This window comes from Ammospiza nelsoni, chromosome 9 (genome assembly GCF_027579445.1).
Source record: "Ammospiza nelsoni isolate bAmmNel1 chromosome 9, bAmmNel1.pri, whole genome shotgun sequence".
Taxonomy (NCBI): domain Eukaryota; kingdom Metazoa; phylum Chordata; class Aves; order Passeriformes; family Passerellidae; genus Ammospiza; species Ammospiza nelsoni.
In genome coordinates this window covers 7,704,711-7,719,397 of record NC_080641.1, presented here as the reverse complement: position 1 = coordinate 7,719,397, position 14,687 = coordinate 7,704,711, and the positions used below count along the sequence as shown (strand labels likewise).

General features: G+C 49.9%; 1 protein-coding gene across 2 annotated transcripts in view; it reads left to right on the top strand.

Annotated features, from left to right (window-relative positions):
- Positions 1 to 14,687, top strand: part of PBX1 (PBX homeobox 1) — a 132,366-nt gene that overhangs the window by 51,809 nt on the left and 65,870 nt on the right. The gene's annotated exons all lie outside the window — the stretch shown is intronic.

The following is a 14,687-nucleotide window of genomic DNA, read 5'->3' as shown; positions in this document are numbered from 1 at the left end:
TCCTTTCAGGTACCAGTGAAGCCATGGAGACACAGGTACTTTTTGGCTGTTGGTGGCCTTCCTCTTCTGGTATGGAGCTGCTGCCTGGCTTTTGAGTGCTTGACTTGTGTTGACAGCAGCCCATGGGAGACTTAGGCACAGGTCTGTCGGCAAAAACAGAGTTGCACACACTGTGTGTGCAAACCTGATGGCTCTTTGGAAGGCTGGATTTGTGCCTGGCTCAGTGACCTGATAAGCCTGTCCAGAGTGTTAAACACAGCATGTGAGAGCCGTGCTGGAGCAGCAGTGACCCTCTGGGCTGTCTCACACTCTGCTTGGGTTCGTGCGCGTTGCAGAGTCCGCAGCGCTGCTGGACGGGCGGGTGGGGTGGGAGCTGCAGGTGCTGTGTCCACATTGGTGATGCTGTCCCTTCCACCCTGGGACAGACTCCTCTTAGAGAGCCATGGAGGAGATTGCTGGGGGACAGAAGGCCCTTCTTCCCTCAAGCCAGCTCATCTCACCTCTGTGCTTTCACCCTGTTGAAAGGCTGGAGCATGGCTTGGCCTGCAGGGTGTGACCTTTCTGGTGGGGTGGGTTGTCCTCCTCAGCCCAGAGGGAGCTGGGAGCTTGACTGTTGCAGGTGATGTATCCCATTGTTTGGAAGCAGGGAGATCTCCATGGTCAGAAGCTGAGGCAGACAGGGAAGAGCAGAAGTATGCCCTGGTGACAAGCCTTGGTAGGACAGCACAGACCCTGGCAGTGAAGGCCATGGAGAACTGGCTGACCTCAAACAAGGTGTGTGGGTGAGCACTGATGATCAGAGCCTGGGCCATCTCCCTGGCTCTGCTGAAACACCAGCTTACTCCCTGGTTGTGGTGGTGCTGATATGCATTCCTGTCCACCCACTCCAGCCAGGCTCAGGGGTGCTCTTCTGCTGCAGACTGGGATCTCCCAAACCTGTCTCCTCCTTGGGATCTGTCTCCTTTCCCCAGCCCTGTCCCATGCTTTCACATCCTGCCATGACACTGAACATCTTTCTCATGGACAAATTTGGCAGTGCCAGGCCCAGCTTTCTTGCCAGTGTGGCAACAGACACGGCTCTCAGCTTGTTAGACTGAAAGAATGTGCCGTTTTAATTAATGATATGTAAATATCCTTGAATGGGCCGCATTTGCATATTAAGAGAGATTTGCGGAATCTGCGGAGTAATATATTTTAATTAAGGATTAATTAAAAATAATGGGAATTTCATTTCGCCTGGCAGAATCTGTTTAGATCTTCGCACACGTCTGCTCGGGAGCCGGGCCGGCGCGCGCCGCCGGTGCTGCGGTCGGTCCGCAGCTGGGGCCGGCCCCGGTGCCGCTTTCCTCGGCACCGCCGCTGTCCCCCCTCGGCCACACCACGGCTTTTGGGGCTGCTTTTTGATATTCTTTATGGCAAAATAAGCAAATGGCTGTGAGACACGGAACACTAGTTGTGTTGGCAATTATGTTAATAGCATGCTATTAGGCTATGATTCTATATGAGCAATTGGGGAGAAGAAATGCCTTACTGAGAGAGAATGATACAACAGACGTCTGTCTTATTGATATAGCTCCAGAGGAGCTTTCTGCGTAATTACGCTCGGCCACTTTTCGGAGGTGGGAGAGAGGCTGTGGCCACAGGGTGGAGGGGAGAGTGGCCCCCTGCATGTGCCTGCATCTGAGGCGGAGATGTGTTGGGATGCCCTCATGATGCTTCCAGGAGGGATTTGTTACCCAGCTGCAGTGGGCTGGGTGTCCAAGTGTCCATTGTCCTGCTTGGTGTTTTGCTCTGGATGGTCTTGCAGAAAAGGTTTGTCCTGCATCAGTGGCCAAAGGGTAACAGGGAAGCTCTGGGGGCCTTGGCTGGACACTGCAGCTTGGTTGTTTTGATGCCTCAGGTTTTTAGCTTTGATATTTTTCAGATTCTGTGCTGCCTTAGTGTGGATCTGGGCTTCATATTAGGGGATGGTGAGCTCTCTTCATAGAGTAAGGAGACAAAACAATTCCTTCTCTAGCTGGGAACCAGGGAGCACCAATCCAGATCTCAGGCCCAAGAGCACAAGCAGCAGTGGACTGAAGAGAGAGAAACAAGGGTGGGATTTCATGGGCTGGAGCTGTAATTGGACAATTAACTCCAATATGCAAATGGAGCAGAACTTATACAAGTGAGAGACTCCATGACGGGTCGTGCATTTTGTGACCATTTTGGTTCATCTTGAGTGTAGTCCTGGCTGAGCTCTTGTGCTGCCCAAGGTGGATCCATTGAGGCCTCCTAATACCTACTTTATTCTTTAGCTCCATCTAGTCTCTGTTCTAGGTCAACCTTCACAAGGTATTGATTTGAACCATGGTGATGGGGAGCATCAATGGGGAACCTTGCGGCTTCTTTGGGAAAGTTGGCTGCCAAGGCAGGCAGACAGGTGGCTCTGGTGGGACTGACGTGGCTCTGGAGGGCTTGAGGTGGGTGTGGAGCAGCAGGGAAGGGCTGGGGTGCTGCTCCCTCCATCCCACCCGCCTTCTCCTGGCGCTGAGCCGGCTGCAGCGTATCGAATGCAAATGGAGAAAATGCAGTTTGTGGTAAGTGTCCGCTAATAAATAACCTCCGAGTCTTCTCCCTATCAGCCGGTGACATCCTGCATTTCTCTTCCCTGCCGCACCAGCCCAAGACATTTAATGATGTGGTGCTCCTTACGGGATGTGCCGCCCATGCTAAACACCTCCAGCCTGCACAAAATGGTGGGCAGGGAGCTTGGGCAGGGAGCTGGGCTGCTCCGGGCTCAGGGGTCAGCGGTGCCGGCCCCTCCTGGCCCCTCCTGGCCCCGGCGCCGCGCTCGCCCGCGGCCGCTGGAGGATTTCATTAACTGCGCCAAGTAAAAAATAATCAATTTCAGATGTTCCCAGTGTTTGTGGTAATGGTCTCTCTAACCATTCTGATTAGCCGAGTGAAATGGAATTTTTCTTTTAAATTACAGCGCGTTGACGTTAAATATAGGGAAACTTTGTGTGTGCAGGGGGAGGAGACAGGCTCTCTACATTCATCCCTGTCCTTCTCCCCCCTCTTCCATCACTCCCCTTATCTTTCCATCACCCCCTCCCCAATCACTCCGAAATCTCCAGCGACTTCTTCCTGCTGCCCACCAGACTGGATTGTTTTTCTACACTGGGCTTTGTGAAACGTTTTCTGGTATTTCAGGCTGGTGGGGGTGCATTTCCCCCCTTTTTTTTGACATTTATTTTTTACATTTTTTAATATTTTCCACTATGCTTTTGGGCTGGGGTCAGTGCCATCACCAGGCTGGTCTTCTTCCCTCCGTCCTCCTGCCTTCTTCCCTTTATCCTCGGGGCTGTGCACACAGTGTTGCTACTCTCCCTTTTTGCTTCCCAATTTCCTTTTGGATCCTGAGCAGTGCAGTCCAGAATGAAACAGGGAGAGCCCTGACCATGTGCCTTGAGGATGACACTGGGCTCCTTCCTCCTCTCCTCCCCTCCCTGCACCCCTTCTCTCAACCCCAGGCTGCATTTTTCAGACTCGCACCAAGCCTGCAGCAGCCTTTCCGTTATTAATTCTGTTTTTTAAATTTATTTTTCATGTCTTTTGCCCCCACCTCCCTCTGCTGGCCCTGTGGCCAGCACATGGTGGACGCCAGTGTGTGGCAGGGCTTTGGACTTCCCCTTTTGATAAGCTGTCATCCCCCGGCCTCACGCGGGGATTTGATCAGAGCGCTCTCTCGACCCCGTGGAAGACATTAAACACCCTCCCAGACCCTTTTCTCTGTCTCCATCTCTGAACCTTTCACTCTCCTTTAATGAGAATTTCTCCTAATTATTTCAGTGGCTGCAGCACAGGGACCGCAGTGTAGTTAGATCTTGATACCAGGACGTGACTGTTATGCTGATAAAGGCAAAAGATCAATAATTTAGGCCCTAGCGTTAATGGCAGAGCTGAGAGCTTAAGTGTCTGTATTCAGGTTTAGTCCTAAAGGTTCCTGGAGTATTAATGATTTCCACAGGAATTCCCCCCCCTTCCCCTTTCCCTGTGCTGCCGTTGCTTTTTCCCTAGTCCTGTCTTTAAACCCCCTTTCTCCTCATATTTTTATTTAATTTTGTTTTGTTTTTCCTTATTGTTTCCCTGCTCTGCAGCCATACTTTTGGGTCACCCCTTTCACAGTTTATCCTCTCTGTTAGGAAACCAAGGGAGGGGGGTAACCTCAGTCAGGAAGAGGCATTGGAAGAAGGATAAAAAAATGATTAATTCCTTTTTGGTTTGCTTTGGAGACGGCATGAGTACCTTTTGGAGGTCTCTGTGATGGAGGTGGTGGTGCAGGTGGGGTTCTGCCTTCTTGTTTGCTGGATTTTCTCCCCCAGGCCAGCATGTCTGAGCAGATCCAGAGCCTACTGGAAGTGCTTGGAGGCCCAGGGTGGGAAGGGGGAAGTCTGAGAGAAGAGAGAGGGGTAGGAAACATAAACCAGTTTTCTAGTGGTTCATAAGCACTTTCCTCATAGTTTCTTCTTTTTTTTTTTTTTTTTTTTTTTTTTTTTTTTTTTTTTTTTTTTTTTTTTTTTCCCCAGCCTGTTAGTACTTGAGAATTCAGGAAATACTGAGTTGATTTGAAGAAAGATGACAAATGATGAAGGGAAATTGGGGGATAAAGACTGTAACTTAACCATGAGGAGCCCTGCCTGGGAAACACTGCTACATGCATTAGCTGGTTAATAGGAATTTTGCCTGGGTTATCTCCACCCTGATTAGGAAAGTCAGGCTTAGGGGTGTGTGGATGTTATGGCTTTTTGGTCTGTTTGGCACCCTGGGGTGTGCTGTGCTGCAAAGGGAATGGGAAGGATTTCTTGAGAGCTGCAGAGCATCCCTCTCCTGCAGGTCTCTCCTGAGGACCTCTCCTCCTCTGCCATCCCCAGTCCAAGATGTGGGCAGGAAGTGGCAGAGCTTCCTCTGCCCCAGCAGTGTCAAGAAGCATCTTGTATGTCCTGAGTGCCACAAACCAGAGTCCCCAGAGGAGCTGGAAATACTGGTTTGGGTTTTCTAAGGATGTCTTGAGCCTCACTGCTGAGTCCTGATCTTTGCTGAGGACCCAGCACTGCTCTGTGTTGTGCCTTCTTTTCTGATACTGTTGTGATTCTCATGGAGCTTTGAGGTGGAAAAAAACGTCCAAAAATGCAAGTACTGCCCTGAATCTGGCAGCACTGCCAATGCCACTGAGCTCTTCCTTCCAGCTGCAGAGCTGCTATCTGCTCTGGTTTGTTCTCTTTCTCTTTGCTGGCAGCTGAAGGGTCACACAGTGCTCACAGTGCTCCTTTGCATGGCCACCAGCAGGCAGAGCAGGCTGGGCCTTGCTAAACACTCCTGGAGCTCCACGGTCCAGCTGGCTCCTCCTCGCCAGCTCGCCTTGGCAGGGCAAGCCTGAGTATAAATTAGTTTCAACTTATTGTAGTCACTGAAGTATAGAAATATAGCTGGGGACATGCAGGGAAAACATCTGGGCAGTGCAAAAGGCCTTGTTGGCTTTTATGGGATGGCATTAGTTGGGGCTGGGAGTGAGCAACCTCAACAGCAGGTTTTTTTTTTCCAAGATTAAAAAAGTGCTTGAGTGCTGCCTGGTTCTGTGCTGTTTACAAAAACACATTTATTTGGTTTTCTGCGCACTCATAATACTGATGTGGAATGATGGGAATATGAGCTATTGCATAAGAAGTTGTAGAGGTGTTCCAGGGAGTAAAGAAACCTCATTTAGGGTAGGGGGCCACATGTCCTCATGGAGGGTAAGGGATAATGTATCCTCATCCCAAATACTTCCTTTGATTACTGATAAAAGGGAGACTGACCTTATTGGGAATGTGGCCACCAGGGCCACTTCCCTGCTGTCACAGGAGGTCATCTCCTTATTGATGACAACCTGTTCTCCAGGCAAGGAACTTGAGCACCATCTTCAGTGTCACCTTGTATTTTCCTCCTTGCTTTTCCTGGCAAGTCCCCATTCATTCTCCTGGGCAGGAGGTTCAACAGCCACCTGATGTTCCTGCTTGAGTTAGGTGTTTACCCCTGGATGTTTGACAGCCAAATTCACTAGGAAGGGATCTCAGGCTGCCCAAGGTGTGTGTTGGATTTGCCAGGCTCACTTAGGAGTTGATTTTTGGATGCTCTGGCCATAGGTTCAGTATTTTTTAGAGCTTGTGTCTTCAGCAAGCTTTGGAGAGGAGAGCACTTTTAGGGACAATATGAGTAGCTGTAGGCTTTTGCAGCCACCAAACTGGTGGTGGAGTAGGGGGAGGATTGCCCAAAGCTCTGCTGATATTTGTGGTGGGTAGCCCTGGGGAGCAGGTATTTGTATCAGAAATGTTAATAGAGAGGCTGAATTGAATCGTGCACGCTGTCGGGGGAGCAGTAAAAGCCATTTACAAAAGAAGCCAAGAGAAGATCAGTAGAAATGCACACAAACCCTAAAAATCCCAATGTGACGCCTGAATAATCGCCCATTTGTCTGGGGAAAGAGATTAATCCAGCCAGGGTTCAGTTTAACAGGATTATTGAATGGGGTGGGAGGGAAGCAAGAGGGAAAAAGGCTCTGGGATTCTTCCATATGACTTCAGACCATGGATCTTTCTTTTGCAATGGCCCCAGCAGGATGGGGAAGTGTCAGGAGCTGGGCTGGCTTTGCTGGATGTCAGTGGGTGAGCTGTGCTGGGACAGTTGGGATCACAGAGGTCTGGCCTGGTCCTTCCTCTTGCGGTGGCTCACTGGCCAGTTTGGAGCTCTTTGGGGGTGCCTGATGGAATATGCTCCTTGTGAGGAGCTGAAATTGGCAATTCAGTGGATTTTAACTCTGCCAAACCAACAATATGAAGTCCAGCTGTGTCTCCATGGGGGCTGCCATCAGGTCATTTGTGTCCTTTGCAATGTTACTGAAAGTTTATCTTTGGAGATATCAGGACAGAAAAAGGGGGGAGTTTTTGGGAGGAACACAGACCTTCATCAGCCTCTGCTGAAGGGTGTGGAAGGGATTTCTGATGGGGCTGGAGCAGCCATTCAGTCACCAAGGGACCATCCTGCCTCCTGAATCACCTGGTGTTGATGAAAACCCTTTCACTGGGATCGGGTCCTTGAGGGTGTTTGGGACAAGATGTTTTCTGTCTGTCACTGCTTGGCTGCCTTGTGCCCCTGATCATGGCAACTCTCCTGTCATAAACTCCTTTCTAGGCATTAATGTGTTTCCTTCTTAAAACAGCTTTCTTAAAAACAGAGATGTGCATGGATGAGAAGGAAGACAGTGCTGCTGCCTCCATAATGTCCCCACAAAGCAAATCACACAAAACAAAGCAAAAGGAGAAGTGTTCTTGTGTCATTGCCTACACTTATGTGTGTGTCTGTGCCTCTTTGTGCATGCTTCATATTAAACAACTGCAGTTGCTCTACAGTGCTCCCAGAGAGCTGTTGATGTATGTCAGGTACTGCAACTTCTTTAAAGCCTACATTGGGTGTAGGATATTTGGTGATTAGGAAAAGAAGCAGGAGGATAAAAGTGGGAGGAAAAACAAGGGGGCGGCTCTGGCTGTCCCTTGTGCAGCATCTTACTCCCTGCCCTCCCTCTCTTGGCTCCTCAGGTGAATATCTATTTGTTAGTCTTTCAATGGGATTTCTCTTTATTTGGAAGAGGGAAAGCTGTGCTGGAGCTCTCATCTTTTGGGTGGTGTTGGATGTATTCAGGGTGGGGTGGGATGAGCAAGTTCTGTGGCACTCACATAAACAACACCTCACTGTTTCATGAAGGCATCATTTTCCTGTTTCTGTGCATCTTAATCCACAGCTTATTTTAAAAAAGCCTTTCTACAAGCAGCATCACCTCTTAGAGGTGTGTGAGAGGAATAACGTGGTGTTGCCTTCCAACCACTCTTTCTTCAGCCTGTCCTGCTCTCCTGTGCTGTGCAGCAGAGCCCTGTGTCCTTTTCCAGGCCATATTTGCTTCTCATTATCCCATGAGAATCCTCTGTCTTCAAGATGGGGATACAGAGATAAAAGACTGAGGAGTCCTGGAAGATTCAGGAGTCTTCCAGCACCGGTATTGTTCTTCCACCTCTGGCACATCCCATGCTTCAGTGTAGCTGCTAACACTCCTCAGAGGCTGTTCCTGAGGAACAGTGTTTCCCTGCCGAGGCCGGAGCTTTCCTTCAGTGACTCTGTGGGATGGCTAAAGGCTGCAGCCCAAGGCAAGCAGCCAGGTGGGGCTGCCTCTTTCCTGATGTCTAGTCCTTCTTAAGTCATTTAAATAGCAAATGAACTCCAGCATTCTCTGCAGAAGGGTGAGGCTGGGGCTCTGCTTGTCCCTTTTTTTCCCCATGCCAGGGATGTGCTGAGCCAGGGATGAATGATTGGGAATCAACAAGGTGTTTAAACACCAGAATTGAAATTAATGTCCCCTCATTGCTGGTGAGGTTGCCAATACATTACAGCAAGCACCTTCCCAAAGTGAAATGAATGTTTGTTTATCCTCATGAAATATACATCAAAACATGTTGGTGGGAGAGGCTGCTAACGAGAACTGGACGGTTTTCCCTTAACTCCCATCTGGGAGCAGGCACTGCTCCTCTCCTTTCCTTCCCTCTCTGGGCCTGACTTTTGAAGCCTACCCCATCCACAGCTGTGTATCCAAAAGCATTAATACAGCTTTAATGAAAACTCTGGTTGATCTGTCCAAAGATATTGATGAGTGGTCCTCAATGGTATTAATCTTCTCATTGCGGGAGGAAATGAAGGCAGTGCGCGGGGCCGTCGGGTGCTGCAGGAAGAGGAGGGTGAGCCAGGAGCAGGGATGGTCACACCAGCCAGCCTGGCCCTGCCTCCAGGCCTGCACCTTCTCCTGCTTCTGCCTGGCTGTTTCATTTTTTTTTTGGTTTTCTCAGAAACTGGAAATGAAGGGTGGACTGCGCGACGCAATTCCAGGCCCGTATTTAACATTCAAATCATTAAATTTCCGCCGATAAATCCATTACTGTTAATTATATTGAAGGGCCTAACGATCCGTCGACAGTATTCCACCATTGATTCCCATTCCTCTCCAATGCCCACCTCACCTCCAGCCCCTGCCCAGGGTGTGTTTTTGGGGGGTTCCCCCCCCTGCTTTGCAGCTTTCCCCGTGGCACGGTGCTCGTGCCATCCCCTTCTCCCCGAGCGCAGGCTGCTCCTCGATAGGAACACACTACACTTCTTTATGGCTTATGGCAAACTGCCTTGATTACTTCTACTGTTGTACCCATTATGTGAATTAAATATGTATTCAGTTGCATGCTGCTTGCGTTGTTATTGCAGGGTGACATATGGTAGTGACTCAATTAGAATGAAACTAGCATTAGATAACCCTTCTGATTACATGCATCCCAGCCCGCTCGGCAGCCTGGCTGCTGCTGCCTCGCCCGGCTGCAGGTCCCATTAGCCATCAGCAGAGCCAGAGGTGGGCTCCAGGCAGGAGGAGGCTGTGCAGGATGAGTCTGTGGCCCGTGGGTGCCATGGTGCTGCCTGCAGCAGGAGGGATGCTGGCACTGATGCTCACAGCAGTGCAGCAACGCATTGTTTGCTGGGCTTCCCGTCCCAATCCACTTTACCTTTCCTTGGTAGCAGTGCCCGTGTGTTTCAGGACCCAGATATTCCCAAGCACAGGGTCTGTTCACTAATGGGAAGCAGTGGCACCCCTTCCAAGCACCTGTTGGCATCAGGATGAAGCTCCCTCAAAGCAGCAGCAGAAAGCTCCCTCCTAAGTTTGGTTTGGTATGTGGCTGCTGAATGGCATCAAGCTTTCTGCAGAGGGATCAAATGGTCAGTGGTGGTGTTTTCCTGCCTCCTCTCTCTGTGTGGAAGTGCCTGGTGGGAATGTCTTGGCAGGAACTGGGTGTCTGTGGCTTTCAGCCGGGCAGTGCTGGGTGGCTTTGGCACTGCTGCCCTCTGGTGCCACGCTGGCTGCTCCCTGGGGAGCCCTGGTGCCCCTTCATTAGAACTAGAGCATCTTCTGCCTCCTCAGTTTCCTTGTGCCCTGCAAAAACAGCCTGAATCTTGCATTTCTCGAAGCTGGGAAGGCTGGGTTTCCCTGCACGCTGCTTCCATCACTTCTGTCCATTGGAGGGCTCTGCTGCAGGCACAGCAGAAGGTGCTGCTGGTCCTGCAGGCAAGTCTCTAGCCTTGAAGTTTGGTATCCAAAACCTGGAAGGTTTGGCTTTTCCACACTTGCCGTGTCTATCCACAGGGCATTGAGTCTCCCCAGAGCTTGGGGACTGAATAAAACAACTTGTGAGCTCTCCCCCTTGCTCCAAACCCACTGATTTTGCTTTATAGCTCTGCGAATTGTTTGTCAGCAAATCCTGATGCAGAAGTAAACAAGAAATGGATTAATTGTATAAGCATGTGTGGGTTTCAGAAACAAATCCTAGCCTGTTTGCAAACATTTCTCTCTAGGGGTTGCTCTCTGGTTAGTCCCAGCGCCCAGTTTCCCCTCTCGTGTTAGGCAAAGGAAGGGCCTTTTTTTTTTTTTATTTTAATAAAGCCAATAATGGCAGCAATCAACGAGCAAATAACATACTTTCCAGTGACAGGACTGAGCTAAATGCAAATTTTATCTGGGCACATATATAGCTATTGAGAGAGATGTTTATGAATGGGAAATAATACAACTTGACAAAAAAACCCCCAAACATTTGTGCGTTTTTCCACATCACAGCTCAAGTGTTTGGTTTGCACCTTTCATTCTTTGTATTTCTCGTGCCTGTTCCCTGTGAGCCTGTGTGGGGGTGTGTGTACACAGGGGCTGCACACACATTATGCTGTCAGACCACTGCAGGAAGCTTCATTCTTGCTTTTGCCAAGTGGGAAGTTTCTTTTCGCAGCGGAATAAAGGACTTTCCCAGCAGAGAACCAGGAGTCTGTGGTAAGGTGGTTGCTCCTGGAGCCCTAATCCTTTAGCTCATTTCAGACAGGAGCCCGAATCCCATTAGCATCCTTCCAGGCTCAGGGTTTTGTGAGCAGCTCTGGGGGCTTCGCAGCATAGCAAAGCTTGTGGTGCAGAGGACAGGCAGGGTCTGGCCTGAGAACCAGAACTGTGGTGGGTGTGCATGAGCCCTCCCAGCTCTGGGGGAATCATGGACAGGATGCTCTTGTGCAAACATTGCTTCTGTTTTGAGGTCTTGACATTTTGGATGCTCAGCAGTGCTTGGTGCTGGTGTTGCTGTGGGGTCCTGAGGTGATGCTCTCCTTACCAGGAGTCAGAGCACTGGGTTCAGTTTCCAAACCTGGAGCCTTTCTGGTTGCTGGCTGTGTTTTCCTCCCCAGGCAGAGGTGGCAGGGTGAGCTGGGGCTGGTGTGGAGCTCTCAGAGCAGGATCTGTCCCTTTGTTGCTTGCTTTGCTATTGCTTGGGTGGCTTTGGGCTAGAAAACCGTCAGCTCATACAAATGACTGACAGCAGCCAGCGTCAGCCCTTGGCAGGTATGTAAACAAAAGAGGGAACTGTTTTCTGCTTGCTCTTTTCTTTTTTCCTTCTTTTTTTTTTTTTTTGTTTTTAATTTTTTTTTGTCTGTCTTGTTTTGGTTTTTGGGTTTTTTTAATTTACTGAGTAATGTCACCGTCTGCATATTCTCATTCAGGGCTGATTGAGTGCCTTGCCTGGTGTCAAGCTGCAGGTATCAGCTTGATTTTAAAGCTGCTTTTCACAAAGGAGTTGGAGAAGCAGATAACTGGAGGCTTGCAGGGACAGTTACCTGCTCCCCATGTTTTCTGAGCCCTCCAAATACCCCCCTCTCCTCTGAGCATCCCCTCCAGCCTCATCCTTTGACTGCATCCCTGCTGGTTTCTGCAAAGCTGCCTGGTGAGCACTACTGCTCCCAGATCTGCAGGCTGTCAAGGGCTGTGTCTGTCTCCAATTGATTGGAAAAGTTCTTGTGCATCTAATTATTTTAAAATTCTTTTTTCCCAGTGAAGAGCACCACCTGAGCAGGTCTCTGTTTATCAGGCTGGCGTGGCTCATGCAGAAGGGAGGTGAGCTTGCAAATAGGGACGTAAAATGAGCACCAGTGCAGTCCTATCAAGGAAAAGCAAAAATACTGGGGAAAGTGCATTTTTTTCTGCTGGATTTTTGCTTTCTAAAGTGCTAGGCAGCTTGTTAAGGTGGTGTTTGTTATTATAAGCTGGCAGCACTTACCTGGGTGGGTTCCCCCTTGCCCTCCCTGCTGCTGGGTGCTGGGGTCACCTGTGCAGCTGCAGAATGGAGTAGGCAAACCCCTGGCATGATGGCAGCCTGATTTCAACCCCAGGGAATTTCACAGGAGTGAAAGGAGATGAAAAACACCGTGAGGCCCCTAAGCCACGAGCTGGAGTGGATTATCTAAGTGGATTAGGGATTCCTGACCAGGGCTGGTGTGGAGCAGATGGGATTTTGCCTGCTGCTGCTGTGGGGTTATGGTGGCCAGTGGTGGGTTGAATTATCCATCTCCAATATCTGCAACCCCTCTCCCCTTGCTGCCCACCCTCCACACCTTCCAGAGAGCTTCAGTGACTGCTGGGTATGGTGCCCTGTCCCTTTTTTTTAAGCCATTGTGTCCCCAGGGAATCTGGGCACACAGCAGGCTCCCTGTTCCATTGCACTGTGCTCACCTCTGAGGATCTTTTAGGTGGGAAGGAAACTCAGGCCTGTCTCTCTCCACATGTAACATGCCTGCACTTTTTTCTCCTTTTCTCTCTCGCTCTCCTGTTTTTTCCCTTCCTCAAAAAAAAAAAAAGAAAAAAAAAAGAAAAAAGGAATAAACTAAACCCCCAGCAGAAAGCAAGCTGTGATACTGTCGGGCCTGGCGTTGATGTTATTTATTTTCCTCAGTTGCTGCTCTGGAAGCCTGGAGTTGACAGAGCGGTTTTGTAGAATAGAAACATTATAGACTGTTACTGTCAGAGTGTTAAATGTGATGGATAGAGAAATACAGGGGAGGGAGGGGACTTTACACTAGCCATGTCTGCCAGCGAGGGTGCTCATGGGAGAATAAACCATCCGCATATAAGAAATGAATGAGGTAATGTGGCGGGAGGTAATGGACTCTTGCAACAGAGATGCGCCTTGCCGGCTGGACTTAACCCTTGCCACGCCACAGGGTGCCGTGGGGGTGCCTGTCCTGCTCACCTGTGGCCCTGAGATCCGGCCAGTTCTGGGCCAGCACGTCAAGGTGTGGTAGGAAAGGCTGGGTTGTCCCTGTGGAGCAAGGGGAGTGCTGCTAAAAATCCATGCAGACCTTATAGCTGTGTTGTGAGGGCTCTGATGAAGGAGGAATGGTGAGGGCTCTATTGGTATTAGAAGGTTAATTAATTATTTATCATATTATTTTATACATCTAAAACCGAATTTGTTAAGTATTTAATTTTGTACACAACTGCACACTCTGCGCTGAATTTTGTGACTGTCACCCGACAGTCCCAACACACACACACACACACACACACACTCTTGTCCCTGATAGGCCAAGGAAATAAAACACTATGATTTTGGGTAAACAATCTCCATATTGCATTCTACTTTTGCACAAACACAGGCACAGCAAATGATAAGAGTTGTGTTTTCTTTCTCTGAGGTTCAGAGAACGCGAAACCCAGAAATATTTTTGGGAAGAATTGTGCCTTGCTTTTTCTCTGTGAAGAGAAACGTGGGGCCAGCAGCTTGTCACAAGCCCAGGATGGAGAATCTTTGGTGAGCACCAAGAGATGTATTAATCACCCATTAGCAAAGGAGCATGTGCTGCTTGGGAGGTGCAGCTGTGGTTCAGACCCAGTGGCTGGCTTGGGGTCTCTCTGGGCTTGGAGTCCTCCTGAGGGTGGGTTTGGAGGTCCTGGAGTTCAGCACAGGGTGGCAGAACAGGTAGCCCTTGACTCTTTCAGCACTGGAGAGATGCTGGGAAGCTGAGGGGCTTCACCTGCATTCGTGGCTGGCTGTGCAGAGTGCTGAGTGGGAATCCAGAACCCCATGGTGTTTGTTTGTGTTTGAAATGTCATTTCTTGTGTTTGGAGGGATGGGTTGGGTGGGGAGAACCTGTGGTGGTTGGTGCCCTCCAGCTCTGTGGGAGGGAGGGCAGGCTGTGTGTATCTCTGGCCTCTTTTTGTGGTTCACACTGATGATTTTTCCAGTCATGCAGTTAGGTGACAAATTGTGTTTGGAAGGCTAATGAGTGCTTGGTGCTTGTTTCCATTGCTCTTTCTCACAGAGTGTGTCCATAGTTGTCCCTGTAAGGAGATCCCATGGATGGCATTTCCTCCTGCCTCAGGACCACAGACACAGAGCAGTTTGGGTTGGAGAAGGGACCTTGAAGATCATCTCATTCTAAGCCCCCTGCCATGGGGCTTTTCAGGGGATTAGTCTGCTCAAAGCCCCACCTAACCTGCCTTGAATACTCCCAGGGATGGAGGGACATCCACACCTTCCCTGAGCAACCTGTGCCAGGGCCTCCCCGCCCTCACAGTGAAAAATTTCTTCCCAGTACTTAATCCAAACCTACCCTCTGTCAGCTGGAAGCCATTCCCTCTTGTCCCAGCCCCAGAATAAAGGCTCTGTCTTCCTTCCAAGGCTGCTGGGCTTGCAGGGGGTGGTGAGGAGCCTGAGGGCGGGGGGCAGCCCTGGCAGCTCTCCGTGCCCCTTCCCTTCACGCCTGGCTGCGCGTCC